This window comes from Colletes latitarsis, chromosome 2 (genome assembly GCF_051014445.1).
Source record: "Colletes latitarsis isolate SP2378_abdomen chromosome 2, iyColLati1, whole genome shotgun sequence".
Classification (NCBI taxonomy): Eukaryota; Metazoa; Arthropoda; class Insecta; order Hymenoptera; family Colletidae; genus Colletes; species Colletes latitarsis.
The window spans coordinates 6,942,215-6,961,021 of NC_135135.1; the positions used below are offsets into that span (position 1 = coordinate 6,942,215).

General features: G+C 34.8%; 1 protein-coding gene across 1 annotated transcript in view; it reads right to left on the reverse strand.

Annotated features, from left to right (window-relative positions):
- LOC143348928 (uncharacterized) overlaps window positions 1-9,780 on the reverse strand; it is a 280,486-nt gene extending 270,706 nt beyond the window's left edge. Inside the window, exon 1 of the mRNA XM_076779696.1 lies at window positions 9,143-9,780. The gene's annotated coding sequence lies outside the window, so the exon portion shown is untranslated. The remainder of the gene's footprint in view (window positions 1-9,142) is intronic.
- Window positions 9,781-18,807: the final 9,027 nt, after the last annotated feature.

Genomic DNA, 18,807 nt, shown 5'->3' on the forward strand with positions numbered 1-18,807 from the left:
ATTCATCTCAACTTAGACGACTGACTCTATTTGCTTCAAATATTTTTGTTAACTTTGTTGCTTTATACACTTCGTATATTTTCTATATTATCTGTATTTAAAAGAAAAAAATATACATCTCATGTATCCCACATGGTACACAATACTAAGTGTCTTATAGTTTAACTGCTGATGTATACTCATTGTTGATATACCATACAGGGTGTTCGGTCACCCCTGGGAAAAATTTTAATAGGAGATTCTAGAGGCCAAAATAAGAATACCAATTTGTTGATGGAGGCTCCGTTAAAAAGTTATTAACAATTAAATTCAAAAATTTCAAATCATTCTGGAAAAATTATTTTTGGTTGCAGGGGTCAATTATAAGTATTTTTGGTGAACAAACATATCCCTGAAATCCTACCCACTTTTGAAAAAAAAATTCGGGTAGGTGTTGGAATTTTTGGTGAAAAAAAATTTTTCAAATCGTTCTAAAAAAATTATTTTTGGTTGCAAAAGTTGATTACAATCATTTTTAGTCATTACACATAACCCCGAAATCCTACGCATTTTCGAGAAAAAAATTCCTTACCGAAAATCTAATTTCAGGCCAGAAATCGTTCCCCGAAATTTCATGCGAATCTTTAAAACATCATAACTCCTGAACGGATTGGACGATTCTAATTTTCAAAAACGCAAACGACGCGTATTTAGATGAAGAATATGTAGAAATCGCAAAAATATTCGAAAAGTTGGTCCTTCATCCCGCAAAATGAGAAAAACCCCATAAAAATGGTCCAATTTTCAAACAGCCATAACTCCTAAATTGTGAATATATTTCAATGAAACTTTTTTTTGAAGTGGAGCTCATGGGTACGTACAGAAAAGTATTAGACAACTTTTCTGTAGGGCGTCAAACAAAATTACTAAAAATGCAAAAGGAATTTTTAAGAAAAATCGACGGGGCCTAAATTTTTCGATGAAATTAAAATATTTCAAATCGTTCTAAAAAAAATATTTTTGGCTGTAAAGGTCAATTACAATCATTTTTGGTGAAGAATCATATCGCCGAAATCCTACTCATTTCCTAGAAAAAAATTGGAGAATGTGTGAAATTTTTCGACAAAATTAAAAAATTTCAAGTCGTTCTGGAAAAATTATTCAGTATGGGCGGAACTTCAAATGTTAATAACTTTTTAACAAAATCACCATCAACAAATTAGTATTCTTGATTTTCATTTTATTTTGGCCTCTAGAATTTCCCATTAAAATTTTTCCAGGGGTGGCCAAACACCCTATATAGCGGTTGAATGATAAATACGTATATTTAACAACAACAAGCAGTCATATGTTCGTTTTAGTTTTCAGATTCGTTTATTTCGAAACTCTTTCTTAATTTTCGTTCCACTCACATATGTCGGAAAATGCCTTATAACATATGATATTGTATCATGAAAAATAAAAGATAATGTTTGTTAAAAACTGAAACTTTATTTGATATGAAAATATTCATGAATATTTTGCCATTTAATAAACTGTTAAAATGCTTCACGAAACAAACGATATTGAGCGGATCAGCGGCTGGTACGAAATCGAATTCATACTGTAAATGACAAAATATTTGTACACTGAAGTATACATATGTAGATTTATTTCGTTATATCTTGTTTATGCATAAAATCAATTTATTCTTTACCCATGTGGTATGTCATTTATTAGAACTATAAAATATTTACCTTCTCAGTTATTGTTAATTAGAATATAATGTTTGTAAAATTGTTAAAAAAAATTGATATACATTCTAACTATAATAAATGACTTATTACGTGAAAAAAGAAGACATCGATTTTAAGCGTAAACAATTAAGATATAAAAACATAAATCTATGTATAGAATATTTTTGAGCCCTGTTTGGACTTTTAAGCCTGGGATTATGGTAGGATCGCCTGGCATGCGCATTTTTCATTGTTTTCGACCGTCTAATTGTAGCAGGGATTAATGCTCAAGAAGTTGCTTTATTGGCATAGTATTTCTGCACATCTGGCGATCACGTGCACCTGTAGCGTTCCATTGCTTCGCTTGTCAATAGGAATTGACATATCGTAAACTTTTAATTAGGTTTTGTCCAGCGGTACATTGAGCCCAAACACCTGTGCCCTCGACATCGCGTTCGACTATCCCCGTACACGACTAGTTGAGTGTGAATTTGCCTTCAGGCAAACACCTATTTGCCAATCAAATCACCACCCACTATAAACTATCGTATATTTAAAAATCACCTGAACAGGAGTGGTTTTAAATTTTCGAGAATCTATTGAACCGTGCTAACTTTACAAATTAGAACACTGGACGCTTCTTCTGTAATTATTTGTATATTTTTTTATTATATAAGTTTTCTAAATGAATTATAAGTGTGTTTGCAAATAAATGGTTTCTATTTGGTAAATAAATCGGCTTCATAAATTCCGTGGGTGCTAACACGCCCTGTAACTTTCGATAGCGAAGACTAGGTTTGATGGAAGAGTGAAATTTCCGTCGTTTCTTTTTTTCCTGACGAAAACACCCGTCGTTATAACCACCCCTTATCATACCTAGTTGGCGTCAGATTCCCCGAGGAGCACCGTGACTTACGGGCTGCATCATCTACTCAATCTTGATAGTCCAACGGTGATATACAGGTGTATGTTAAGTGCCACGACAATAATTTCTGGAGAATACACAGAATAATGTGACTAAGCAGTTGTTTCGTATTCTCGCCAACTGTTGACATCTATCTTCACGGAAGTCGCATGCAATTACCGTGTCTACGTGTAAACCGGTCTATTTCGGTCCACCGATCCTGAGCACAATGTACATTGGGATAACGCCTTCTTACATGGAAAGTTACTCAACGCTATTCATACTAACAATGTTCAATTATCCTTCGAGTTATTATCACCAGGGTGTCCATTGCAGCCTATCGCGTTCCTATACAGTGGACTGGACACGAAGGATAAGAGATTATCTTATCTCGAAGCATGCTGCTTCGTTCTAACTTACTAATCATATCTTAAATACAGACTTTACTGAAAGAGTGTTTGCCCAAGTTGGAAGTTACATTGGTAAGAACGATGTCCAATTGTCTCCCAAGTTATCATAACAAACGTGTCGATTTCAGTCTATCACCATCGTATTACGGTAGAGTGAACACGGATCTTCCATCTTGTCCCATTGATCGTTTATTAGAAGAGTAGAGCAAATTGTATTCAAGAATAACGAATTAAAATATTAAATTCATTTGTGCAGTAACATTTGCCCTCAGGCTTCGCTCATTTGGATATCAGTTTGAAAGATTTGTTAATGAAATTCTAATTTACGTATGGATTTACAACTGCAACGCAAACGAAAGGCAGTTTACGAATTAATTGAAAATTTGTATTCGTTACTCGTGAATATAGTTTGTCCATCTCTGATAGGTGTAGTATAACCCGGAAAAATGTTTCCTTAAGTTATTGTCCAATTATTTCGAAAGTTAGAATCATTAATGTGTGCAAGCCATAGTATCCCTGTTTACTGTTAGTTAGAAATTAAATGAAACAATGTTTCAAAGCAAATTTTTTTAAGAGAATCTAATTTGCAGTGTGCCCTTTCAAATTAAAAAATACTCAACATTGTTATTAGAAACTGTGTTGAATTCTCCGCACTGTAATAATTAGAGCGTCCATTACAGCCTGTCCCGATTACAGTCTATTTATAGAACCTCTACTACAATCATGTAATGATTTATAGGCCGAGTATTGTGTATCGAAGCAAACTATGCTACTGACGCTATACTAGACACAGTCTAAATTTAAAAAGTGCTGTTTTAACTTTAAAATTCGTGAATATTATTGGTAGCGCCAATATCCATTGTCCCCAAAACTGTAATTACTGCACCGTCAATTGTAACCTATATCGTTCCTACTATTGTGGTCTGGGCATGAATGATAAGGGATTATTGTATTTCGAAGCAATTTGTTTCCTTCTGTGATATTGATTATGTTTTGATTATGATTGATAGGAATGACGTTCAATCGTTGATCAAGTTATAATTATTAAGATGTCCGCTGTCGCCTATAGTATCCCTGTTATATTCGATGAGTCATTTAACAGATTGAGGATCATAGCGACGTACGTTCAAATTTAAAAAATTTATATTAACACTATTTTTCAAATTTTAAGTGTGTAAAAATAATTAGTTCTGCTGTGATGATATACAGGGTGTTCGGCCACCCCTGGGAAAAATTTTAATGGGGGATTCTAGAAGGTAAAGTAAGACGAAAATCAAGAATACCAATTTGTTGATGAAGGCATCGTTAAAAAGTTATTAACAATTAAATTCAAAAATTTCACATCGTTCTGGAAAAATTATTTTCGGTTGCGAGGGTCAATTACAATAATTTTTAGTCATCAGACATACCCTCGAAATCCTACCCACTTTCGAGAAAAAAGTTCGAGAAAGTGATAAAAGTTTTGGGTGAAAAAAGATTTTCGAAACGTCTTGGAAAAATTATTTTTAGTTGCAGGGGTCAATTACAAGCATTTTTAGTCATTACACATAACCCCGAAATCCTACTCAGTTTCGAGAAAAAAATTCCTTACCGAAAATCTAATTTCTGGCCAGAAATGTCTGCCCGAATTTTCATGCGAATCTTTAAAACGTCATAACTTCTGAACGGATTGAACGATTTTAATGTTTAAAAAAGCAAACTACGGGCATTTTGATGGAGAATATGTACAAATAGCAAAAATATTCGAAAAGTTGGTTCTTGACCCCGCAAAATGAGGAAAACCCCATAAAAATGGTCCAATTTTCAAACAGCCATAACTCCTACAATTGTGAATATATTTCAATGAAACTTTTTTCTGAAGTGGAGCTCATGGGTACCTACAGAAAAGTATTAGACAACTTTTCTGTAGGGCGTCAAACAAAATTACTAAAAATGAAAAAGGAATTTTTAAGAAAAATCGACAGGGGGTAGGTGCCTAAATTTTTCGACGAAATTAAAATATTTCAAATCGTTCTGAAAAAAATACTGTTAGCTGTAGGGGTCAATTAAAATCATTTTTGGTGAATAGACATACCTCCGAAATCCTGTGCATTTTCGAGAAAAAAAATCAGGAAAGTTGAAATGTTTCGACGAAAAAAAAATTTTTTAAATCGTTCCGGAAAAATTATTTTCGGTTGCAGGGGTCAAGTACAATCATTTTTAGTCATGAGTCATACCATCGAAATCCTACCCACTTTCGAGAAAAAAATTCGAGTAGGTGCTGAAATTTTTCGTCGAAGTTAAAATATTTCAAATCGTTCTGAAAAAAATATTGTTAGCTGTAGGGGTCAATTACAATCATTTTTGGTGGATAGACATACCCCCAAAATCCTGTGCATTATCGAGAAAAAAATTCAGTACAGGTGAAACTTTAAACGTTAATAACTTTTTAACGAAGCCTCAGTCAAAAAATTGATATTCTTGATTTTCGTCTTATTTTGGCCTCTAGAATTCCCCATTAAAATTTTTCTCAGGGGTGGCCGAACACCCTGTATAAAATGTTTAATATTGATGCTATTTACTGCTGTTGCCTAATACCAATTTTAACATATATTCATGAAAAAAAATTAGTGAAGAAGCTAGTTTTCTTAGAAACGCCACTGTATTTTTAATCAAATAAAATTTTTAGTAACGTAGTGATATAAGTTTATCGCATTTGATTAATTCGCTTCTAGATTGTACAAAATTCTTTTTTGTATTTCAATTTCCACACACAAACATGTTTTAACAGTTTTCTGATCCTGTGGACATGTACTTATAATTTCAATATCTATAAAAAATTTTTAAAACGATAAATACAAAACACCACGAGTGTGACTTACGCCACTATGATTCTCAACCCGCCATTTAATAAAACTATATCTGAAAGCAAACTATTCCATTTCAATCCATTGATCATGTCCTATTCATAATCTACATTCAGAAAGTTTTCCACTAAATTAAATATTCTCGACAATATTAATTTAAACATTGAATGTCTACTGCAATCATTAGTGCTTCTAATATAATCAACCGAACATTTAGAGAAAGAGAATCTTGTATCAAAGTAAATTATGTCACTTGGATGATATCTTATAGTCTAAATGTGAAAAGTGCTTCTTGCAGTTAGAAGTTACTCAACTTACTAATGATTATTACTGGAAACTGTATGGAATTATCCTCTAAGTTCTAAGTACTAAGATGTCCATTGCAGTCTGCAATACCCCTATTACAGATAACTGAAAATTGTGCGAAGCATGCTATGTTACTCACGAGATCCTATATATTGCCTAAATTTGAAAATGCGTTTTCAACTTAAAAATTCGTGAACATTATTCGTAATACTGATGTCTAATTTTCTTAAGAATCTGATAATCAAACTGCCAATTAATTTAAGACAATACATTATAATTCTGGTTATACACATATCGTATGAATACTATCTTTCAATTCAGTTTGTTGTTTGCGGGTGATATACATAGATGTATGTATGACATTCTTGGTCTTGAAATTTTGATCGTGAAATACTAAACAATATAGAACTTTCAATTGTTTATTTTATGTGAGTGTTTCTGAACAGCGGATATAAGATTCAATTTTCCAAAACACACAGTCTGCGTTGTGAAAAACTTTTTACGAATGAAAAATATTACCCTGCTACTGTGATCGTTACAGTCACCAGGCTGAAACCCAATAAAAATCTTATATATCATAAAGGCGACGGTACAAAGTTATAAACCAACTTCAAACGATCACTAAATCTACAATAGAAATGATTTAAAGTAATATTCCTATAAATTAATGGAGCAAATAAACAAGTTCAATGCCAACGAAATAGGTAATAAAAAGTAATAGACTTTGATTGTCCGATTATTCGATTTATTATATTAGAATAAATTAAGAATTCTATATATGTATATTTCATTAAAAATACTCCTTTATGCATAGTCTTAAACTTTTGTTAACGAGAATATAACACAGATTCGCTTCCTTTTGATATTTCACCTGATATGTTTAAGTGTAAACAATTATTTAGTTAGCAAATGTATAAACAAAAAATTAATCAACTGTTACCAAAAAAAGAACACTATATTTATGTTTTACATATGAAATAAACGATTTCTTTCTTTGTCTTCTTCTCATGAGATTTCAAAATTTAATAATGAGACATTAATATTTAATAAATGCTGAATATGAAATAAAAATTCTTTTCATCGCAATAGATCGAAAATGTAACCACCAAGCTGCGCTACCGATTACAGCACTCAATCATTTACTGAATGGCTACATCAAGAGATAGACCATTACTTTCACAATTAACTTAACTTCCATCGATTTCTTTAATACTATGATGATATTGATAGTACTATATTTGATTGTTTTCGTAAGCCTTATATCATTTCGATTGTATTTATATTGTATTTATTAACGAAAAATTAAGATCGCGAGCTCAGAGAAATAGACTTGTAAACTTGATTCATGTAGGTACAAAAATCTTAAACTAATTTGAGTATTGTATTTAACTAGTAAATATTTAAAAACTTAAACAAACTCCCCAATCTAAGTCAAATATTATACTAAGTTAATGATATTTATAAACTTAAACAGAAATATCACAGGCTTGCAGGAATTTACTAATTAATTTTAAAGCTTCAAGGTTGAAATTTGTGAGAAACGAATCTATTGTGAAAGAGAATTCCCAACCTTACTGAAACAAATCTCTCAGTAAATTGTGTCTTGTAAACCTGGATGAGGTCATGAACCTTAGCGCCACATTGACAAATCGGGCTAGCAACAACATGAATTTTGAAAAGAGACTCACTCGTGCTGTTATGGGTTAATCTGCTATAGTAGATCCAAACTATTATATTCCTGGGAATGTTTGTATGGTAAAATCATGGCTTAATACTTTTGGTGAAGCAGTGGTTAAAGTATTTGTTACCAGTTAATTTTCCAAGATTGTGACAAGCATTGTTGGACCAAACATTAAATGAATTTTCCCCCCATTAACTTTTACTAATATTTTCCAAAATCCTGAGAAGAGACCTTCTAAAATAAGTGACGATGATTGTTGCTTCTTTGCATTATTTGGACCCGACAGGCGGCACTAGGAAAGGCCTTGAAGAGGTAGTCTCATGTGAATGATAGAAAATTGAACAATTTCTCTTAATTCTTTTTAAGGAAATATTATATCTGACGTTATGATTCATTTTCGCAGTTTACTTAGCTATCCTTTGAGAATACAAAATAATTTTTTTATTAATTTTTGGTATCACATCCGAGTGATAACAACATTAAAAGATTTTTATTCGGTAGGTTTACAGTTATCGCCCGGGCCAAAATAATTAATTTATGTTGCAAATTGACAAAATGGTGAAAGCATAAAGTAAAAATTGCAAAATTTTGTCGTTTCTTTCGCAACTTTTTAATAAAAAAAATATGACAAACTCATTATAACAATTTGATTTTGGTACAGGCGAGAACTATTAGTATGTGTAGTAACATGTAAAAATTTCAAAGCAATCGAACGTATAGTTTTTGAGATTTTATCTACGCGAATGAAGAAAATAACGTTTCGAGAGAAACGCGTTTGCAAGATCATACAAATCAATCCCAGCTCCATATAGAATTCCTTCCAGGATGCTGGCACCCATATGGCACAAACGCTAGAATTTCGACTTTTAAAAACAGCAGATGTCTCTTGACCCTGTCGTAAACCTTTCGAAACAGTAATGTCTGGGCTATACAAGGTAATCGCCCGAAGAAATAACTCCGGTAATTACCGCTAGAGCCATACAAAAAATGTTCCACAATCCACAGTACTTGACATTTATCACTCAAAATTCAACAGTACATTTTTAAATATATATACTTTCAAAAAATGAAATAAAATAAAATTGACTTTTTTGAGGTCTCACATGAGACTACCCTCTTAAGCACGTGCTTAGTTTGCCTCCCGGGTGATCCAGTCCTAAAGCAACCACATGTTTATTACGTCGTTCGCGGTGTATACACTTTACGAATCGAACAGTTTTGAATCGCCGAAGCGAGCCGAATCGGGCCGAATGTCCGCGGAACGCGGGCACAATCGATTTGAAGCAAAGCTTTCGCGTTACCCTTTCCCCATGCTGAAAGCCTTGGGTTCGTCCACAAGTGGCGCGGCTGTGTAGCTCCAAGTACGCAAGAGTGAAGAGGCCTTTTTTCCTCAATGAATGTCCATTCATAAAACCGAGTTCGCCCAACCGCTCTATCTCCCGACGCCGCTCCATCCTCTTACTTTTTCCCTCTTCGACGTCCTCCCAACCAAGTGGCGCGAACTCTGCGCGAAACCGTGCTACCGGACCGTCCCAGCCTTTGCCCTTCGCAAACTTGTTGAGCCCGCACAGTTCTCTAGTGCCGCAGTCTTTTGTTCCAGGTTGTCTTGTTTATTCAAGGACTGACTGGCGTGCCCCTCGACTGACAAAGTTACGCACAAGACGTCCAAACTACCTTGGGAATCGCGTTAACTACAATTACCGAGCAGACACTGCGAGCTGTAGTCCTTTGGCAAACTTGTCCCTGACAAGTTTCCTGCCAGATGGGCTGCTTTTCCCGCGATGACAGGAATTCCGAGGCATTTCCGAATTACTTAAGACGATATTGTGCCGAAAAATCAATAACACTATTCGTCTTGCCTAACGTTTGCATAATAGGGTTTGCTTGGACTACGCTTATCTAGCGCCCTATTGTTTTCAACGACGAAAAGGACTAATTCGAACAGTGAAACCGTTAGTCTGTATTTTATAAATACTTTTAAAAATGTAATGAGAATGAGATAACACTCTTCCGCAGTAGTTTGGCTCTAAGAGATTTACTCTGTGTGGCATAGTGAGATACGTTTGATTTTTCTAACAAATACTGCAAATCAGCAATATCGAATACTCGTTTACTGCAATTACCATGTCATGGTACTCAATTGTGTTACCACAGACGAGATATACGGGTAGACTTTTCACCTTATGGACTTTCGTGGCCCAATCTGACTGCCATACCGACCTGAAAATTCGGAGGTGATTTTAGCGTCCTCTTCTCATGGATGACGGTCAGTTGGGAAACTATTCACTGAATTAGTACTGATGGACAGCCAGCTGCAGTGTGTGGATTAATAAAAAAGGCAACCCAATATTATCAGACGGCAGACCAGGGGCAGAAATTTTTCAGCGAAAAAAAATTTTTTCAAATCGTTTTAAAAAACTTATTTTTAGCTGCAGGGGTCAATTACAATAATTTTTGGTCAATAGACATATCTCCAAAATTCTACGCACTCTCGAGAAAAAAATTTATGCAAATGTCTAAATTTTTCAACGAAAAAAAAACTTCAAATCGTTCTAAAAAAATTAATTTCAGTTGCAAGAGTCAATTACAATAATTTTTGATCAATAGACATACCCCCCAAATCCTACTCATGTTCGAGAAAAAAATTCTGATGTAAAGTCTACTCGTATACCTCGTCTGTGAGACAAGTACCTAGACGTGACAACTAACGCATTTTTTAGGTTCATGGGGTTCTAGAACCCCATTACCATGTCGGTATCACTCGCAACCTTACCAACGGGTTATAGAAAACGATCGTAGCACTTAAAAAGGTAGGAAATGAAATTAGAGGAATTCTTTTCTTCTTCGACAAACTGAAGCTATACAGACCAAAATCGGGCATCAATTGCGATTGAAAATTTAGCAACCAGAATTAAGTCGCGGTTCAAAATTAGGAACAGCCGTCTCAGGCACCGGAGGAGTTCAGCGGATGCACCTAAATCAGCTGTTTGTAATTGTTGGATGTTACCCTGGACAGTAAATGCAAAAAAATAGTTCCAACACTAAAAACAATCGCGATGAAATTCATGATATTATACTTACAACGCGAGTAATTTCTATATTTCGCAACGCTACTATAAACCGAAATTAGTATTTATACGCAACTCTACCCTGGAAATGCAAACGCGAAAAATTCTCATTGTTCGCAACACTAAATGGAACTTTACAATTGATGTGAATTATTTGCAACTGTAACTAGGCAAGGAAACGCGAATTATTCATACTACGCAACGCTGATAACAAACCGCTATCAAAATTCTTATTCGCAACACTACTCTGAAAAACAACGCGAAAAATATTCATCGTTCGCAACTCTAACTGTTATCGTGATATACTGATCTTAGTCGCAACGCTATCCTAAAAGCAAACGCGATAATATTCATATACCGCGACACAAATAAAATCGCGTATTAAATAATGCGCAACGCTAATTTTAATAATGCGTACAATCGTTCCAGGCTGCTTCGTGATGCTGGAGAAGGTACCATCTAAAAAACTATAAGTACTACAACTACAGGCGACAACAGTGACATAATAGGAACATGGAATAACTCTCCATCCTCATCCGAAGATGAAGATGAAGAACCATTTGCTGCAGCCCACTCTTGCGACAGTTTGTCAGGGCCTCTTCGACTTTCGAAAGAGTCTCTTCTTTCTTCGGCGGTCCTGCCAAAGCCTGAAACTTAAACCTACGCTCGAGATTCCGTGCAATACACAGTCCGCCGACGATTCTACGAATCGTTATCGGACCAGGTGTGGAGAAACTTGAGCGGGACGAGCGTTTCGGGGATCCTACCGCGAACGAACGCGACCGCGAAGAGCGACTGTAAAGCCGCGCGATTCCAAGAACCGAAAGTAAAACCGAAACAAACGGTATAATCCGTTTGGATCGGCTAACGTTTCGATTCTCCAAATCGAACTACAGGTACAGGACCTGTGGCAGTCCTGCCCTGACCCTACCTACTTACATCTAACACACATACCAGAAAGTAAGTTACCTACCTACCTAACCCTATATTTAAAAAATTGCAAAACTCATTCTCGCAACATACGCTCCACGGTTCTCACACATAATGTCCGGGCGCAAAAGCCTACACTAGAGAGGACGCCCCGGGGTTCCTCCGACACCCGAACATTCCACACAACATTCACACTCTAATGTTTACGTACCAAAATCTGAAATCAACCGACAAAGACTAGCGATCATTGCGTATTTCAAGTAACTTTCAAATAATAGAAGCTTTGATAAAATGATTTTCTGCATTCTGCCATTTAAAATCAAGAAATTAATTGTATCTACGTTTCATTAAATATTTTATGTTATTGTCTTTGAACATGCAAAATGTATGAGCAAGATGAAATAGAATTTTATTTGTAAATTATATTAAAGTTTTAAAACGACGCAATTCCACAGCCTAACCACACACACACACACACATGTGAAATTGCATCGCGCACGACACACTAACTCAATGTCAGTCGCACATAGATATTATTAGGAATTTTTAGAAACTAAGTCATCGTGCTCGTTGCCTTCGCTCACGCAAGTAGCACCTGGGCACTTGGGTGAGTTTAGGCAATGAACACGGAAAGGTATCCTGAAAATCCTGAACTAGAAAAAATGGTTACAGTAAATACTAGCGTATAACGAAATAGTATTTATATATTCTTTCTTATTTTATTTCTTTTACTGGACTTTATATTTCTGATAAATAAAGAGGAAAATTTTAATATACAATAATAATGAAAAATATTATTAGTAAAGGAAATTATTCTGATTAAAATTGAATTTTCTAAGACGAATGGCTTTACAATAAAATAATTTACTTTGAAAATGTAAGGAAAAATTATTGAAACAAACTGATGAAAATATTTAACCCTTGAGCAATTCTGTTGTCAAAGCGTATTTTTTAAAGATGATAGTAGTACGTAATGCATGTTACTTTGACTTAAGAATTTACCCATCGCGAAACGTCTTTTTGGACATGAATTGTAACATCAAATTTTTGAATAAGAAAAGACTTTAATGCCTTTGATAATAAGTCATTAAATTATATTTTCATATGAAGCACGAACTATATAAAATGCAATCAATATTACAAGTCAAAGAATTTATTTTTATGTTCTGACAAATTTCACGTTATATTAAAAATCGCGGAGCACAAAAAGACCCTAGCCTGATCTATAAAATAAAACAATATACATATGTTCCTATTCACGGGTATAAAAAATACCCGTGATCACTACTCGCCAAAAATACTACGTATACAACCGGGCACCCGTGTTGTTTCGGACCTTTCGCCCTACAACATGATTGGGGACCGGAGGGACAAAAATCACATGCGACTCACCAATCGTTGACTACGACGACAATGATGCTGCCCAGTGAAATACATCAGCCCAAGTTATCTGCATGGTCCTTCTGGTTTCCAGGATGTAAGGATGAAATCCATAGTCTGTAAAGCGCAAGAAAACAATCATAATCTACTGTACAAATTATAGGTATGCATCTAATAAAGTAATATAGAAGATACTACGTTCAAAACTAATTACAGGTTTTTGATCGTTTAAAAAATTTTAAATCCTTGGCAAAATTTGAAAATATTACTTTTTTCTAAAGGTGCAGAGTATAAAATAGGATGATACTTACGTTTTTTATTCGTAGACTTTCACTTAATATACATATATTTCTCTTTGGTGATGCAGTGATTCTAACACCGGCGTCGAGTAATTTTAATTTTTAAAAGGAAGATGAAAAAGAAATATTAAAAAAATGATAAACTAACGCGACCGAAAATCAAAATCGGCGAACAAGAGGCTCTACTATCGCGATTTCAAAATCAAAGAGCCACGACGCTCTGGAAAAAATATAAAAATGCGCAATATACACTGACTCGACCTTCGCGTATGTCTAAAGTATAAACGAAACTCTACTCGAAGCGACTGTGCTTCGAAAAACAATCAACTAATCTACGCAACAAACACTGACTCTACCGACCGCATTGCGCGCGGTCACTAAAATTGCTGAAAAAAATACTGAAATAAGAAATAAGAAATAATTAAGTAATCACTCAGACATGTCTATTTATAGATTTAGTATTAAATTTGACCGATAAAAACACAAAAATATGTAAACATACATAGGTACAAACTCACTTGTTGTAATGAAGTTGATTTCCCCAATATTCCATTTTCAATTCCTTCCATTTGCCATTTCCCAACATGGCGTCGATTGCATGTCGATAGCGACCCTTCCAGTCGAACTTGAACAATCAGAATCTGTAACAGCAATAAAACACATATTACAACTCAATGCGTTGAAATAAATGTACCTGTAACTTAATTAAACATCGACTCAACCCGAAATATGGTCCGTGAATTGTTAATTATGTTTACAGAGTTCATAATTGACAACGATTATGTATGGGAAGAGCACGTGCAAAATAGATGAAACATTTTTCGCGATTCCGATTGACTTGAATGTCAGAAACGTGTTAATATTAAACGAAAGCATTAACGGATAGTAAAGGAAAGTACTACGAGCGATTTTGAACATTAAGATGACAATAATTAAAAATTACGTACCTCATTAGACGCAAAGCCTGTCACTGCATCCCATCACACGAGTTTCCAGAAGACGAATGACGGACTGGAACGGACGCGTCTCCCTCGGGGGGCAAAGAGTGGGGAGCGGGTTGAGATGGTCACGTAGTCCAACGTCTCGACTCGGTTAAACCTTATATCGCGAATAACTTAAAATAAATACAGTAAATAAATATAATAAATACAAAAAGATATCAGACTAACAATGAATTAATGATTTATTGTCTTTATATCCTTGTGACGTCACAATGAATAACAGCCAATCACAGGCGCTGCTTGAACATCGAATATCGATCCGTCAATCGACACAAAAATAACTAGATCGATTGAAATATATTAATTAAAACTATTTTAATCAATGATTTTTATACAAATTTTGTGAATGCAACAATAATATTCAAATAATAAATATAGAATATAGAAAGACATTCATTTTTCACGATGTTTTTCCTTTGCGTCATAGGACTCTGTCTTGTACTAAATACAGTCGTATTTTATTGCTTGTATGTATCTATTTATTTTATATTCTCCATTATTTCGTAAAAGTAATTTTATTATTACCGTTGTTAGCATTCGTAAGCCAGGGTCGATCATTTGATACGTTTGTTGTTTTTTCAACGCTTGGTTAGGTTCTGTTTATATTCGCGGCCGCCGGACTCTCAACTTCACCTTGCAGCTGGGTTACAAATTCCTTGTCCGAGCGACACGAAAAAAAAGTTGCTTTACACATCTCCACTATGCATTGTCTGTGCCCTTAATCCGTGTGTTACGAAAAAATGTTCGTCTGGGATATCTATTTCTCACTTCGTTTATGTCTGTACTACCAACTTCTTACCATAAATCAAGCCCAATGATATCGACACAGAATCAAGATAGATTTTTATGTAAATCTAGTGATAACTGAAATAAATAATTTTCGCAAATATACTATACACAAAAGGAACATTTATATGAGAAACTGATTGCAATTTAGATTAAAAGTTAATATTTACACATTATATGTTTCTATAGTTATAATTAGTATATTTTAATCGATCTAGTTATTTTTGTGTCGATTGACGGATCGATATTCGATGTTCAAGCAGCGCCTGTGATTGGCTGTTATTCATTGTGACGTCACAAGGATATAAAGACAATAAATCATTAATTCATTGTTAGTCTGATATCTTTTTGTATTTATTATATTTATTTACTGTATTTATTTTAAGTTATTCGCGATATAAGGTTTAACCGAGTCGAGACGTTGGACTACGTGACCATCTCAACCCGCTCCCCACTCTTTGCCCCCCGAGGGAGACGCGTCCGTTCCAGTCCGTCATTCATCCTCTGGAAACTCGTGTGATGAGATGCAGTGACAGGCTTTGCGTCTAATGAGGTACGTAATTTTTAATTATTGTCATCTTAATGTTCAAAATCGCTCGTAGTACTTTCCTTTACTATCCGTTAATGCTTTCGTTTAATATTAACACGTTTCTGACGTTAAAGTCAATCGGAATCGCGAAAAATGTTTCATCTGTTTCGCACGTGCTCTTCCCATACATAATCGTCGTCAATTATGAACTCTAACCCAGACCATATTTCGGGTTGAGTCGATGTTTAATTAAGTTATAGGTACATTTATTTCAATGCATTGAGTTGTAATATGTGTTTTATTGCTGTTACAGATTCTGATTGTTCAAGTTCGACTGGAAGGGTCGCTATCGACATGCAATCGACGCCATGTTGGGAAATGGCAAATGGAAGGAATTGAAAATGGAATATTGGGGAAATCAACTTCATTACAACAAGTGAGTTTGTACCTATGTATGTTTACATATTTTTGTGTTTTTATCGGTCAAATTTAATACTAAATCTATAAATAGACATGTCTGAGTGATTACTTAATTATTTCTTATTTCTTATTTCAGTATTTTTTTCAGCAATTTTAGTGACCGCGCGCAATGCGGTCGGTAGAGTCAGTGTTTGTTGCGTAGATTAGTTGATTGTTTTTCGAAGCACAGTCGCTTCGAGTAGAGTTTCGTTTATACTTTAGACATACGCGAAGGTCGAGTCAGTGTATATTGCGCATTTTTATATTTTTTCCAGAGCGTCGTGGCTCTTTGATTTTGAAATCGCGATAGTAGAGCCTCTTGTTCGCCGATTTTGATTTTCGGTCGCGTTAGTTTATCATTTTTTTAATATTTCTTTTTCATCTTCCTTTTAAAAATTAAAATTACTCGACGCCGGTGTTAGAATCACTGCATCACCAAAGAGAAATATATGTATATTAAGTGAAAGTCTACGAATAAAAAACGTAAGTATCATCCTATTTTATACTCTGCACCTTTAGAAAAAAGTAATATTTTCAAATTTTGCCAAGGATTTAAAATTTTTTAAACGATCAAAAACCTGTAATTAGTTTTGAACGTAGTATCTTCTATATTACTTTATTAGATGCATACCTATAATTTGTACAGTAGATTATGATTGTTTTCTTGCGCTTTACAGACTATGGATTTCATCCTTACATCCTGGAAACCAGAAGGACCATGCAGATAACTTGGGCTGATGTATTTCACTGGGCAGCATCATTGTCGTCGTAGTCAACGATTGGTGAGTCGCATGTGATTTTTGTCCCTCCGGTCCCCAATCATGTTGTAGGGCGAAAGGTCCGAAACAACACGGGTGCCCGGTTGTATACGTAGTATTTTTGGCGAGTAGTGATCACGGGTATTTTTTATACCCGTGAATAGGAACATATGTATATTGTTTTATTTTATAGATCAGGCTAGGGTCTTTTTGTGCTCCGCGATTTTTAATATAACGTGAAATTTGTCAGAACATAAAAATAAATTCTTTGACTTGTAATATTGATTGCATTTTATATAGTTCGTGCTTCATATGAAAATATAATTTAATGACTTATTATCAAAGGCATTAAAGTCTTTTCTTATTCAAAAATTTGATGTTACAATTCATGTCCAAAAAGACGTTTCGCGATGGGTAAATTCTTAAGTCAAAGTAACATGCATTACGTACTACTATCATCTTTAAAAAATACGCTTTGACAACAGAATTGCTCAAGGGTTAAATATTTTCATCAGTTTGTTTCAATAATTTTTCCTTACATTTTCAAAGTAAATTATTTTATTGTAAAGCCATTCGTCTTAGAAAATTCAATTTTAATCAGAATAATTTCCTTTACTAATAATATTTTTCATTATTATTGTATATTAAAATTTTCCTCTTTATTTATCAGAAATATAAAGTCCAGTAAAAGAAATAAAATAAGAAAGAATATATAAATACTATTTCGTTATACGCTAGTATTTACTGTAACCATTTTTTCTAGTTCAGGATTTTCAGGATACCTTTCCGTGTTCATTGCCTAAACTCACCCAAGTGCCCAGGTGCTACTTGCGTGAGCGAAGGCAACGAGCACGATGACTTAGTTTCTAAAAATTCCTAATAATATCTATGTGCGACTGACATTGAGTTAGTGTGTCGTGCGCGATGCAATTTCACATGTGTGTGTGTGTGTGTGGTTAGGCTGTGGAATTGCGTCGTTTTAAAACTTTAATATAATTTACAAATAAAATTCTATTTCATCTTGCTCATACATTTTGCATGTTCAAAGACAATAACATAAAATATTTAATGAAACGTAGATACAATTAATTTCTTGATTTTAAATGGCAGAATGCAGAAAATCATTTTATCAAAGCTTCTATTATTTGAAAGTTACTTGAAATACGCAATGATCGCTAGTCTTTGTCGGTTGATTTCAGATTTTGGTACGTAAACATTAGAGTGTGAATGTTGTGTGGAATGTTCGGGTGTCGGAGGAACCCCGGGGCGTCCTCTCTAGTGTAGGCTTTTGCGCCCGGACATTATGTGTGAGAACCGTGGAGCGTATGTTGCGAGAATGAGTTTTGCAATTTTTTAAATATAGGGTTAGGTAGGTAGGTAACTTACTTTCTGGTATGTGTGTTAGATGTAAGTAGGTAGGGTCAGGGCAGGACTGCCACAGGTCCTGTACCTGTAGTTCGATTTGGAGAATCGAAACGTTAGCCGATCCAAACGGATTATACCGTTTGTTTCGGTTTTACTTTCGGTTCTTGGAATCGCGCGGCTTTACAGTCGCTCTTCGCGGTCGCGTTCGTTCGCGGTAGGATCCCCGAAACGCTCGTCCCGCTCAAGTTTCTCCACACCTGGTCCGATAACGATTCGTAGAATCGTCGGCGGACTGTGTATTGCACGGAATCTCGAGCGTAGGTTTAAGTTTCAGGCTTTGGCAGGACCGCCGAAGAAAGAAGAGACTCTTTCGAAAGTCGAAGAGGCCCTG